At 47.5% G+C, this 14,178-nt stretch overlaps 1 long non-coding RNA gene across 1 annotated transcript in view; it reads left to right on the plus strand.

The window, feature by feature from the left end:
• Window positions 1-14,178, plus strand: part of LOC144935345 (uncharacterized) — a 37,632-nt gene that overhangs the window by 16,972 nt on the left and 6,482 nt on the right. The gene's annotated exons all lie outside the window — the stretch shown is intronic.

Raw genomic sequence — 14,178 nt, forward strand, 5'->3', positions numbered from 1 at the left:
TGTTGTTAACATTTCAAATCTTTTTCAAAGTTTACCCATGCTTACATAACCATCGGGCACTTACCTGTTGGTGGCCCCCAGCAACTGCCAGAAGTTCCACATTCCCACGGTGGTGGCTGAGATATCTAAACTTTACTTTGACCACGAGTTTATCTTCCCACAAAGTGGTGCTCACTTTAATGATGCCCGGCGGAGACGGTGGACTTCGTCAATCCCCCCAAACCAGGATTTTAACTCGGAACCTCTCAACTGGAAGCCGAGCAATCTGACACGCGGCACAAGACTGGGTGTATATGTATTTACAAGCATTATAAAACAAGTCATTTGGTGAGGAGGCGTTGGCAGTGGTGCACAAGCACGGTTAACAAAATACACATTAGTCAGTTCACAGCACTGCCATTGCCCTGCAAGCAATGGCCCTGCAGGGCATTGAAGAAGGAAGGGCTATTGCCTGACACAAATGTGGTGATGAAATAAAGTTGGTATTTTTTCAGAATTTTTTATTCAGTGTCAGTGGCCCATATGGGGTTTACATTGCCTGACGGAAACAAGTGCCGGTTAAAGACATCGTAGTGAGTGGTGGGAAAAGTAGGCTCAGGATTGCCGGTGGCTGAGACGAATGATGGAGTGGCAGCCGAAGGAGGGAACAGGCCCGAGAAGACATCCCTCGCGGAGACAGAGCGATAATACCAGCTCATGGGCAGGTGCTCAATGGATTGTTGCAATGCAAGACGACGAGGGCTGGAGATGGCTTGGGGATGCCTTCATCCAGCAGTGGATAAATCTTGGCTGATGATTACTACGGCTATGGGCCGCTGCCATCAATGAAGCCATTTAATGACAACTGTGCTGTTAACAATCTAGCACTAAAGCCACTTGTCAGGCAATCACTGCTCTTTGGGTTGCAAGCAGAGCATTAAAAATGCATTTGAAACACACATACAAACCCAGACACAAACACAAGCCAACACAAAGAGCCCCCTGTAGCTATCCAGGCCGTTGGGGCAAGTGCTGTTAGTGAGCGGCTGTTGAGGCCGCCACGGTGCACGAGGGATGGTGTGGCCGGGAACCACGTCGGGCTACCTTTGTCTCCCCAGCACTGACGTTTAAACACACGCACCAGGTGCTCGTTTAAGGCTGGGTCGACCTAGGGGGAGAACAGGAGAGGGGCAGTTTGACAATCACCCGTGGCTGGGAGTCGAGCTGAGGTCACTGCGCAATGAACGCAGTGACCCTAACCACGAACCAAGCACACCGACACACGCACACACAAAGACCCCCCGTATAGCCTTCACAGACTGTAGGGGCAAGTGCTGTTAGCGAGCACCTATGAAGGCCGGAACGGTACACGAGGGGGTGGGTGGCCAGCACCACGCCCGACCGCCTTTGTCTCCCCAGTGGCGATGTTTACACACCGCACCAGGTACTCATTTGAGGCTGAGTCGACCTAGGAGAGGCCCATGAGCGGGAATCGAACTCGTATCGCCGGGTTCATAGCGCAGCGCGCTAACCGCTACACTACCGCTCCCCACACACACACACTGACTACACATACACACACGCGTACACACTCCTTGACACACACATGCTCATGCGCACAAAGGCACTTATTAATACAATTACATTTCTAATCAAGATAGCAGCAGTAGCACCTGCCAGGCAAGGCTAGCGAAGGAGATAAAAAGGGGCTCCAAAGTTCTGACACCGAACCGGTCATCAGATTTTTCTCCGCAGAGTTTAGGTGGCGTCCACCATATGCCACGCGCAGCCACGCGCAGGAGGGGTGAGCTGGCGGCACCTCCCCACCGGCTCCCCACGCCAGATGCAAAGAGGCATTTCCACGTCTGCCAAATCTCGGCGTGTCGGGCGACCGGGGGTGAGAGCGTGCGCGGGGGAGTTCTTGCGGGGCAGGCGCGCGCTCGCTCGCTGCCACTACTCGACGAGGTTTCTTTCCTCCCCGTGCTCCCCCTGGGTAAGTCCCAGCCTTAAAACGGGCACCTGGCACATTGTGTAACGACACCGCTGCGCTGGGGAGACAAAAGCGGCGGGCCGGACATTGGCGTAGACCCCCGCGGTCCGTGGCCAGGTTCGCTCGGCGGTGGGCTTGCTCGGCGGTGGGCTTGCTTGCGTCAGAGCGACTGTTCTGGACCCCGCAGCCACTCGGGTCACTTCTGCGGGGATTTGTTGTGATTTGGGAAAGTTTGCAATCTACCGTGACCTGGGATTAACTTCTCACTCGATATTTCGTGGAACGCTGCCACGCTGGCCCATCGGCGTGAGGCGCTACCGTTAAGAGTAAAAAGATACGCCTATCCATAATAATATCGTATTTATTGCATCCTACTTTCCCTATACTATAAACCTATGAATAGATGTATGAAAAATGTAATGCACGGACTCACCGTTGTTGGATGTGATGTGGCCAAAATAATTCCCGGAACAGCGTTCTGGGCTGTTCCGGCTGAAATCAAGCGCTGGCCACGACATCATCTTGCGAGAGAAGGGCATCGTGTGCCAGTACCATCATCTAAATGCCAAACAACAAAACACGTGTTTACCTGCACAGCAGTTGCAATCAGAGCCGTCCCTCGGGTATGGCTGATCGGGGCGACCGTCCCGGGCCCCGCGGTTTTTGGGGGCCCCACGCTTCGACGTCACGGAGTTATACTTCCGGTTTAGTTCGAAGGCCTCGGAGGGGCCCACAATGTGATTTCCCCGTGTCCCTCAATCCCCTATGGACTGCGATAGTTGCAATAACTGAATCCAGCCAAGTAACGCTGTAGCAGAGGGAGCTTGTCTCACCACTATCTCTGCATCGGCCATGGGCACCATCTCGCGCCCATTCAGGCGCGGAGACATTTTTACGTTGCCTTTGGCTTCGTCCCATTCTACGGTTACAAGGACCTCCAACGTAAAACCGAACAAAAGTCGTGAGCCTTGCCCATTGACCAAGTCTCTTGGAATACGCCCGATGTCGCCCCAAATATGTAAAGCTTAGCAGGATGGAGCCTGGAAAGTGCTTGGATGGGCGACCATCTAGCCATCAACCGGTGTTGTATACGCCGCTCTCGGCAGAGAAAAGCGCACAAAAAAATGTCATACTACGCTCCCAACGCCTTCACCAACCCGCACCGACCGGCGAGAAGTTCGGTCGAATTAAACCCCCCGAAACCTACACGGGGCGTGGAGAGGCTCTCATCCAGCAGCGAATAGACCAGAGGGTAACAATGTTGCAGCGGTTCTCAGCGGGCATCCTGCCAGGGTTAAAATAAAGGACGGTGTCAAAGCCGTATGAAGGGGGATGTCAAGATGACTGCCGGGGGGCCCGCGTGAGCACGCAACGCCCGTTCGCCGGGGCCACGCTGTCACAGGCACTGCAGTGGCCCCCCGTGATTCACTCGCACGCAATAAGTGATAAATCCCCGATGCTTAACAAACGGATGCTCTTAGAGTGAGTGCTCTGCCGCTGTGCAATGCACGTCAGCATCGGGGAGGGCGCAGAGTAAATAAAAGCCGGTGCCGCGTACCCCACTCTACCCCCCACACCCGTGGCCCTGGTGCCAGCAGGGTTACCACCTGTCCTGGTTTTCACAGGCTCATCCGCTTTTTAAGGTAGCTGTCCTGGATACCTGTAAGTCTTCCCAAGATGTGATCAGTTGTGTGATAATACACCACTGAAAGCAATGCACTTACATGTTGAATTGAGGGATGTTCTTCTTCCCATGGCATGTCCTGGTTCTATTTGCACATCAGTCCAAGGTGGCATGTGTGTAAGGGATGGCATGGTGTTCCAATGCTAATGGTCCAGTCGGTGTGAAATTGCACTAAATGTCCAGTAGTCAGCAGTTTCACTTCTACAATGGTAACGTGAACTCTTTGATGAACCAATTTATAACAATAAAACACGTCAATTATTTACGGCCAATTGTTAGGGTTAGGCCAAGTAGTAACGACGTTGCCTAACCCAAAAAACAAGAATGGATAATTATTTGCGACCTTTGATCAATACACTGCGAGATGAAGCCCTCAATTGTGGGGGGGGGGGGACGTCTGTGTGACCATACTTCACCATGCGGGTCACTGTGGGTGCGTAAAAAGGTCGGGGCCTAGTACTGGTTCAGATATCACTTTTCCGCTGATGTTTGCCTTGTTTGGGAATCAAATACCGGTTGCTGTGTTCACAGAACAGCGTGCTATCCACTAAGCCGCCACTTGCACTTCATTCATAACAATTGTCTATTACTGTCCTGGAAAGTGTTACTGAGGCTCAAGACTCTTTTACAGGAGAGTGTTCCATCGCGGGTATGTGGCCAATTAAGTTTGAATTATCTTTTTGTTTCCATGCGGGAGGAAACCAGAAGTACCTGGAGAAAACCCAGAATATGAGGGGATAGCGATTTGATAAAATTCGCAGAGATGGATCATCAACCCAGTTTCTGTCCTGGCATCTCCTGGCTATTGACTCCACCAAAAGCAATGAACTGCGGGGCACGTGCTGCCATGCCCAGCACGTGAAGTTGGGCAGCTGGGTGTGCCAGGATGACTTCTCATTGAGCCAGTTTGCAATGCCCAAGGTGCACTCAATCCCATATTTAACTGACGTCCGAAAGGAGTTTTTACACAGGCGCACTGCCTGTTGTCGAGTGGACGGCAAGTCTGCCAACTCGGCGGCGAGTTGAAATTCTGGCCGGAAGTCAACATAGCCCATCATTCCTCTGGGGTAAAAAAAGAAACATTGTGGGTTGACGTCGACAGCAGTGTATTCTTTGGGTAGACTCCGCCCTGCCATAAGAACGTGGGAGTTTCCACCACCGGTTGTGCAGTGTTGCCACCTTTTACGCAGGTCAAACCCAGACGTGTATCTCAGTCAGCCGAGGTCTAACGAGACCGTGCGGTCTACGGTATTAAAGTTTAACGCAGCAATAACAGTACCAGATCTCGGTGCAAATCAATTCCCGCCGCCCAAACAGAGACACCAATTCCCAGACTGTGCGGGTCAAACTGGGCCACGTGGCGACCCTGCACTAAAGCCAGGAGACTCTCTGATTTTGCTTCACTTGCGCTGATACACCATTGTTCAAAATCTGAGTCCACATGTGTGCGCAAGGTCGCTACCATGGCACCAAAAAAATAGACATTTTATGAGTACGCGCAATTACCTATTAATGCCTTTAGAACAATAATATTGGGTTAAGGTGACCTTTTTTGGTATCTCGTTTAGAAAAAAAACTGTCCTTAATGTACAGTGTGTGTATGCGTATGTATATAATTAAATATTTCTGCACTAGATTGTGTGCTCTAACCCCGCTGGCAGATTGACTTGCCTTGTCTTCACACACTCCCATGAGAGGATGTAGTTCATATTAAAGCTCCGCTGCTCTCACTGGGCATGCCCTAATGCTTCTGCTAAACAAAATGAACTAATAAATAAACAAGGGCAAATAAATGTGAGCAGTATGCACAGAATTGCTCTGATTTTGGCTTTCATAAATTATGATTATTTATTGCACTTATTTACCAAGGAAAGCCTCGCTGAGTCTCAAGACACCTTTTTCAGGAGGATCCTGTCTTCCACCAATCCAAGACACCACGAATATCGACTTTTTTGCCAGGTTCTCTTGAACGGTAGGAGACACGCAATAAAGGTGTTGAACCTACCTACAACAAGTGGAGATGAGACATCACAGCGACACACTGCACTACTCCTGACCCGGTTATCTTGCTTCACCACCCGAATGTGAAACTGTAGTTGTTTGCTCTGCATTTACATCAGTCATACGAAAGAAGGAGACACGTGGAAATTCTGGAACGAATCTGTAAGACTTCGAACTGGACAGAGGTGAGAGCCTAGAATGACAAAATTAAGCGGGCAGTGGTGAGGTCGTCTTTTAAGGCTGAGTCGACCCCAGGGTGGGCCCAGGTCAGGTTCTGATACCGGAGTTTGTTTCTGTGGAAACTGGATTCACTGGCTGTGTTCACAGTGCAGCATGCGAACCACGACACCACTGCTGATACAAAAGATAAAGATACCTCATTTTGTCTTCACAGACTGTTTGGAGGAAATTATCCTTATGGCGGTACCCCGGGGTACCAAATAATACAAAATGGCCGAGGCAATTGAATATTTTATTTCTGGGACACTATTTTTTTCCAGGGGTGACGATTGCGCTGAAACCCTGAACGCTCGTACGCACCACGTGGTGCATCGTGTACAGCTCGTCGAGATGAGTCCATTGCCGCATCGCCGACCATCAACAGACTACAAATGACTGCATCACGGACATTATGCGAGAGCCGGGGTACTATGGCACCCCGGGGTACCGCCATAAGGTTCAAATGCTGTTAAGCAAGCAGCTATGATGGCCGGCCCAGCACACACCTTTGTCTCCCTCGTGGTGATGTTTATGCATGGCATCAGGTACTCAGGATTGGGTTCAGTTAACCACCATTGGTGTTGGCAGTGAGCGGGAATCAGACTCGGGTCGTCAGGTTCAAAGTGCAGGACGCTAACCGCTACACTACACGCACACATGCAAGCAATTGCACATTCACGTACATACACACACACATGACCGTGGGAAATGCATTCATAACAAAACCTGTGACACAAAGTCCCTCTCTTAACTGAAAATTCCAGCAATAAATTTGGCGATGAACATTCATCTCAATGTAATATTCAAACAGATAAATTCGCCGCACTATTTAAGCTGGCACTTGTTCTTGTGGAAAACACAAAAATGTAAATCTTGGGACGTTATTGCGACGAATGACAACGATGCACTGCAGGGTAAGTAAAATACAAATGGATGCTATGAGGTTTTCATGTCGGCCGTGTATCCCAGCAGATTCCAAAATATATGCTACAATTACTTTTTTTCTGTTTTTATTATCGCCAAATTGACAGGTGACATATTGAAGCGTGACAAACGATAATGAGTAATATACGAGGTGATGAATTGCATATAACCGCGTGAAATATACATGTCCTGAGACGGAAATATGCATTGTCCAATCGTAGTAGTGCATTGACGCACCATGCTGTTTTATTGAAAAAACAAAGGAAAATCTCACAAGGAAACAATTTAACTATTGTAACTACACTATTGTAACTACACTATTGTACGTAGAAATTAAGCACGAGCCGAGACATTCCCAACTGAATTGGGTTTGCAATTTGATTGAAAAATAAAATTTTATTTGCATCGTATTTCATTGTTCTGTATTGTACTGCTTCTCACTTTTCTCGTCTCGTCCACACCATTAGCCGACATGTTAACTTTCGCATGTATAACGTATAATTTGTATACGTTGCAAAAACATTGATTCTTGCGCAGACGATTCGGTGCACGTAACGCGAGCATAAAATTCAGCCTCAATCGATGTGCTTAACATAAACCAATGGAATGCTGCAAATAAACATCGTTCCGTAGACGTAAAAATATATCCATTTAATGCACAGCACAGAGCTTCGCGTCAACCACGCCATGCAATGACGACATATATTGTGCGACAAAATGCACCAAGCGGAGCGATTTTACTCCAGGCGTGCATCTGCGCTGATACGGAGCGAGCGATTGAGCCGTCCAGACGCGAATCACCGAGCCCATCTACGCGAAAATCTCCGGCAAAGCCGCGCAACCTTCCGCGGTCACTTCTGCTCGTGTGGATAGGCAAATGTTTTGAGTGTCGCATGCGGAACCAAAACCGTCCGTCGAAGGGAATAGGGGAACGGGTTGACGGTGGAGGAGGGAGCAAGGCAGCTGTTGCCATGGATGCAGTGCTAAAGGTCAGGGGTCATGGACGGAGTCTCTCGGCCAGGTCAATAAGCGCCTGCTCAGATAAGGTGCGGCAAACATGGCTGCGTCGTCGTCGTGGCTGTGAGAGCAAACAGCGGCGCGCTGCAGATATAGAGCCGGGAGCTGAGTATTACAACCCGAGTATTACAACCTGTTACACGGGGAGACCGCCACGGCCGCGTCACGGGCAAATATTTTGAACGGTGAAGTTACATTGCGCAACGCACAGCATGGTGTTATGCCCGGCTATGCATCGCACTTTATTTATTTTCTTGGCGCATTTGTGATTTTTTGTGTGTGCTGTTTTACATATGTGGCAGGCATGTGGTTACGTGAAATTGTACGTGATTCAATTATCGGTTTATTTGTACATTTCAATATTTTTCTCATCCTTACAAAAGCAAATCAAATGCTTTGCCTGTATACGTCAGTGTGATCATTACAAAAAAAATTGTAATTGTAAAAGCCTCCATTTAATGTATATTCTGCAACATAAGTACCTCAGTGTTTTTAAAATAAAAAATTCACATCGTACTTGGCATAACACAACATCATTATTTCACACGCTGAAATGTTACGCAAAAAGAAGCTATTCATGAAAAAAAATCCGATTGTGTATGCATAAGTACAGGTGAGTTTACTCCAAAAATCCCATTTCAGGAATTGAGATTCGGTAAACTTGCGGATATAATTAAATCAATATAATTATTACAGGAAAGGCAGACCTACGCCACGTTCAATATTTTCTCAACCGTTCATCTCTTTTACGGAAAAATATCAGAAAATGCACGAGGGGGGCTAAAGGTAGCGAGTGCCATTTGCGGTACTTACTCTGAGACACATTATGTTTCTGTGGGTCACTAAGCCCAGGCCCTCTCTCAGCATGTAATATTCAGGGCCTAATGCTTCCCCTAAGGTCGAACACGGACGGCCGGATACGGCCAAGGACACGGGCGCAGCCGTCAACCGGAGCGCTCGCTCCGTCCGGCGCCGGAGAGAGGGGCGGCCATCGTGAGCGTTGCATGGGGCACCGCGGCGGCCGTGCCGCTATGCCCACGGAAAAGAGAGAAAAAAAAACCGAGAAATTCCCCCCACCCCCTATCCTGTCCAAAGAGATTCCTGAGCATCAGCTCAGTTGCATTTGGAAATGCCTGTCGATAATCATAAACTTGTCCGACGCGCGCAGCATGTTGGATCACTATTGCTGCATCGATACAGGAAAGCTATGCTGGTCGTGTATTCAAATCAAAGCGTCGATCGCACTGCCGATCAAGTGGCTGCTCAAAGTGAGCCGCATTCAGACAATTTATTTGCGGCTATAAAAGCCTTCAATCAATTTCTATAAATAAAATAAGAGCGCTGCCAAACACCCTTAATTTTAAGAAATCCTAAGCAGATATGGTAATAATAATATGACGGGTATTGGTTTGAAATGCTTAAGTTGCTAATTATTGATCTGGTTTTTTTCGTGTCTCGAGTTATTGGAATGAATGGGATGCACGTGCTGCATGAGGTAATACTGTATACTCTATAGGGAGGAATTTAAAAAGATAATTTTAGATGAAATTAAATCTAATTGAATTATTTTGACTCAACATCAGTGGTTAAAAAATGTAAGTTGTTTGAAAAACAGAGTACCTTCCATTCCTATGCAATAACCATTACGACAAATAGTATACATGGCTTTAAAAAAAATTGTCTTGTCGAAGTGAATATAATAAAGGAGGTTCCAATGGTGTAAGTTAATATATATAAGCACAGAACAAATACAAACATAAATACATAGCGTACACATTGAATGACATCGCACATTTTAACTGTAAATATAAATTATAGTATAATAAAATATATTTTAGAAAATGTATAATACTAGTAATCTTAGCGAAAGATCTTACAAAATTGGGGCAAATATACGTACAGAAAATACGCAATCGTTCAGTGTACAGTGTATGTGGTTTGTGAGTGCTGGTATGTGATAGTGGCCAAACATCGACACACAGAGCTTGTGAATGTGCCAAAGTATAACCCCACCAATAAACTGATTATTAAATGCCAGGGACATTTGTGGGGCATTTTACTTGCTGTCTACAAGATGTGAGCCGTTAAAATAATTAAAGTGGCTCGGGAAAAAAAAGTCAACTTTTTACCGCTAAAGTTAATCTGTATAAAAATTGATTAAGCCGTGCACTTGTAATTACACGCCCTAACACTCTATAACTCGTGGTCTCCCCCCACTCTTCCTCCACGACCGTGACGGGGGAGGGGGGCGCAATTGGCGGCCTTCGCTCGTCTTGGGCCAACAAAAACGGGCATCGGTTTTTGTTGTTGTTGTTTTTGTTGTTGTTGTTGGAATCGCGGTTCGCTGTGGGCCGCCGGGTCTGCCGGGGGGTGGCGGCGGCGGTGGGTGGCAGCAGCGGCAGCAGCAGCAGCAGCGCCGATCAGCGTGCCGACGGATTCTCGCCGGTCCGGCCCGCGTATCGCACTCCACGGAGGAAGGCGAGCGAGTCCCCGGGCCCACCGTGCGCGCGTGTGTGTGTGGGGGTCGTTATCTTGGCGGATTTCGCCTGGTGTGGCCTGGGGATAGCTTTACATGTGCACGGTCAATATTTGTCCGGGTCTGGCGACAGGGATAAGGCGAAGCTTGGCTCTCGCTTTGCGTCGTTTAAACATTAACAGCGGTGCCCGGCTCTGCAGTGTCACTGGGAATGCAGAGCGTACACGTATATATTTGACGCTCAGACTCTGTATATGTATATAAAGGAATGCGTTTACAATATATATGTAAATTAAAAAAAACGTGATTTAGAACATAATTTTGGTTCGTTGGATGTAGAGAGTGCAAATGTTTAATTGTTAAACATTGCAAATGTGAAAATGAACATATTGGGCCCACACACTCATGCTTTAGATCTGTATGTATCTTGCTATGGGGCAGGCCACATTGAATTCCAAAACTGCCCTTATACAAATACATGGTTTAAAAACAGCTAAGTCATACATTTTTTTAAATAGCTGCAAGTAAAATATTTGTCGTATTTATATCCCATGATCTACATCAAATATCTAAGACTTTAACTTAATTAAATCGACAAAGGACAGTACATCAAGTATGGCAACTGGATAACTCCCATAACAGGTCAGCACAGACTGGCATTTGTTTGCATAAAAAAAGGTTTTGCAATGAACATCATATTTAAATATCCACTTTTTACAGGAACGTATGTAACCCAGTAAAATATTTATCTGCAATTTTTTATTTTCTACAACAACAAAAAATATGTAGAATACAGGAAAAATATATAGTAATACAAATATGCTTGTATATTTTTTGTAATCTCATCTTTACCCATCCAGTGCCTGTCTTTGACACTAAATTGCCATATTTGCTTACACCATAATTACAAACAAAATATGTATCACTGTGCGCGCACGCAAGACATGCACAAACACTCCAACATACTTATACGTACAACAAAGACCTCACATTTTGCCTTTAACGGACTGTTGGGGCAAGTGCTGTTAGCGTGCACTTATGAAGGCCAGCACAGCACACGAAGGGGTAGGTGGCCAACACCACGCCCGGCCACATGCACACGCGCACATAAACACTGCAACATACGCGCCTACACATAAAGACAAAGACCCCCGTATAGCCTGGAGCTTTTGTCTCCCTCGTAGCGATGTTTACACACTGCACCAGTTACTCATTTGAGGCTGAGTCGACCTAGGGGAGGCCCAGGACTGATTTAGATAATCGTTACTGGTGTTGGTCGTGAGCGGGAACCGAACTCGGGTCTCCAGGTTCGTAGCGCAGCGCGCTAACCACTACACTACCGCTCCCCAATATTCGCACTTACACATTAACATGAGCATGCTCACACTAGCAAACAAACACACAGGAACGTGCACACGCATACACCAACAATTCCAGAGGCTCACAGTACAAAAACATAAACATGCACACACCTGAACGCACACTGCATTTGCAATGCTACTTTTGGTGCACAATTACAGTTAACCTTCATGTTATTAAGATCGTAATACATTAAAGACGAGTGTAGGAAAATGATGACTTCCCCTAAACGCTGCATATCGTATGGTCTCACTGCCACCGAGAACCAGTCTACACGGTGCCCAAGCCCGTCCACGTCTATCTGTGAATCTACACGCACAAGCAATTGCCAAGCAGCTTGCATCTACCGCCGTGGTGTAACGTTTGGCACATTGGACTTGCAATCCAGAGGTTACCAGTCGCAATCCATCTCTGCACGACAGTTTAACCGAGAGTGCAGGTTTATTGAATCAGCCCCCTGCCTCCGCCTCTCTCCAGCCAGCAGGTCGCGTGTGGTGTGTTAAAGTGTGGGCAACTCCAACCTCTCCCGAGCGTGGAAGATCAGGACAAATGCCGTCGTCTCTCTTAAGCCACCTCGAGTTGAGGCCCTTCCCGCTGGCAGCTGCGTGAGCGAGCGATTGCATGCCTGGCGACTTTTTACTTTCTTTCATGTATCCGCTCGAGCAAAGCCCCTCCTACCCACCGCATCGCACTACCTGCGTAAATATTTGATTCAATATTTCAATGGCTATCTTGTCGGTGTACACTCCACCGCTGGATGAGGGCCTCGCCACGCCGAGCGGGTCACGGGAAGTTACTTGTCCAAACTTGAGGTTGGTCAGCGAGGGCTGGTGAAGGTTGAAAGCGTAGGTCACAGAGTATGGTGCAAGGCAACACATGGATTTTGCTGCACTGCCATCTGCTGGCAACGTGACCACACATCAGCCTACAACACCTGGTTTTACATGTGATGGTCGCACATGCAGTTAGCATGAGCCAGGCTTCAACCAGCTTAGCTTCCGGGATTTGACGGAATATATTTCATTGCAAACATCAATTCTCAGACAATTGCTCTTTGCTTACATTCACACGGCTTTAACATACACAACATCTGTTAGTGTGTGGTGTAGTCAAACAAAGCAACTTTGAATTTTCAAAAAGGAATATAAAGTGAACACATTTTCTGTGCAGACTTGGGGATTCGAGGTCTCTGGATTTAAAACTGGTTGCTTTCATATAAAATACCACTGTAAAACATTATCCAATGCGGGTGTGCATAGAAATAAGTCTACATTACCAATACGATAATAACTATTATAGGAATTATGATCGTCACCAGCCATGTTTAATCCACTGCTGGATGAATGCCTTGCCAAGCTGTCACCATCTGTCGTGGTCTCACGATGTAACGATGAGGCTAGATCCTGCGAAAGGGTTAATTACATCGCTCCATCTCCGTGGCCGACGTCCGCTGGGACGTGTCCTATCCTTTGGCTGCCATTCCGCCATTAGTCTCGACCACTGGCCGCCATTCCTTCTCGTGTGACGTGTCCTGCCGAGGCTGTATTTTATAAACCACGTCTTTCTCACGCTGCCTCTCCGTTTTCTCCCAAGCGTGCACCTGTTCATGCTCCTTTGCGCACTTTTTAGCTTTTGCGTTCCGGTGGACATTAACCACCGTGACTGAAAATAGAGGGAATAACTCGTACACGTGCTTGCACCATTATGAATTCTGATATTACGTGAAAATTTAATACTTAAAAAATGTAATCAAAATAACGATTGCTCAACACTGATAATTACACGTGTTGTGTTTTAAAACCAGCAGCCAACTGGTTCATATCCACGTACACGCTCAGGGGAGGGGGTTTGCTTGTGCTGCTATACCGCAGCTCTCTGCGGGCTTGACAGGGGTCAGGCTGGAGGGATGGGGCCTGGTCCATGGAGCGAAGCTTAAGGACAATACCCAAAGGCACACTGGACCCTTCCAGGAACAGCCTGGTTTCTCATCGTCTTGGGAATGTAGCATCAGTGCCGAGCGTGCTAACAACCAGGGTCCACCAGCGCTCAGATGTGTACAAATCCCAATTCTGTATCGAGAGGAAGGCACCGCACCTGTAGCATTCCCTCATTATGTGCCAACTTCGTTATCCACATTTTAGACCTTGAGCGAAGGAGTGTTTACCCTTCCGGAAACTGTTAGTTAGGAAACAGAAATATGATCCGATCACGAGCTTGATACGTGATGAGCTGCACTGGCTACCTATTAAATAACGGATTGTGTATAAATCATGCCTACTCCTGTTCAAGAGTCTCCATCAATCTGCTCCGTCCTATCTTGCCGATGAGTGCGTACCAACTTCAACGGATCCAAATCGACCCCCGACTACGATCCGCGGCTCGCGGTCACCTGCTGCCGTACCCGCCACGTGTAAACCAGCGCAGTTTCCGGGTCTCTGGCCCAAATAACTGGAACACCGCTATCAGCTCATTCAGGATCCATCCCTGAGTCTGAGCGAGTTCTGCAACAGACTCAAAGCGGTGCTTCGG

Source organism: Lampetra fluviatilis, chromosome 13 (genome assembly GCF_964198595.1).
Source record: "Lampetra fluviatilis chromosome 13, kcLamFluv1.1, whole genome shotgun sequence".
In the NCBI taxonomy this organism is placed as follows: domain Eukaryota; kingdom Metazoa; phylum Chordata; class Hyperoartia; order Petromyzontiformes; family Petromyzontidae; genus Lampetra; species Lampetra fluviatilis.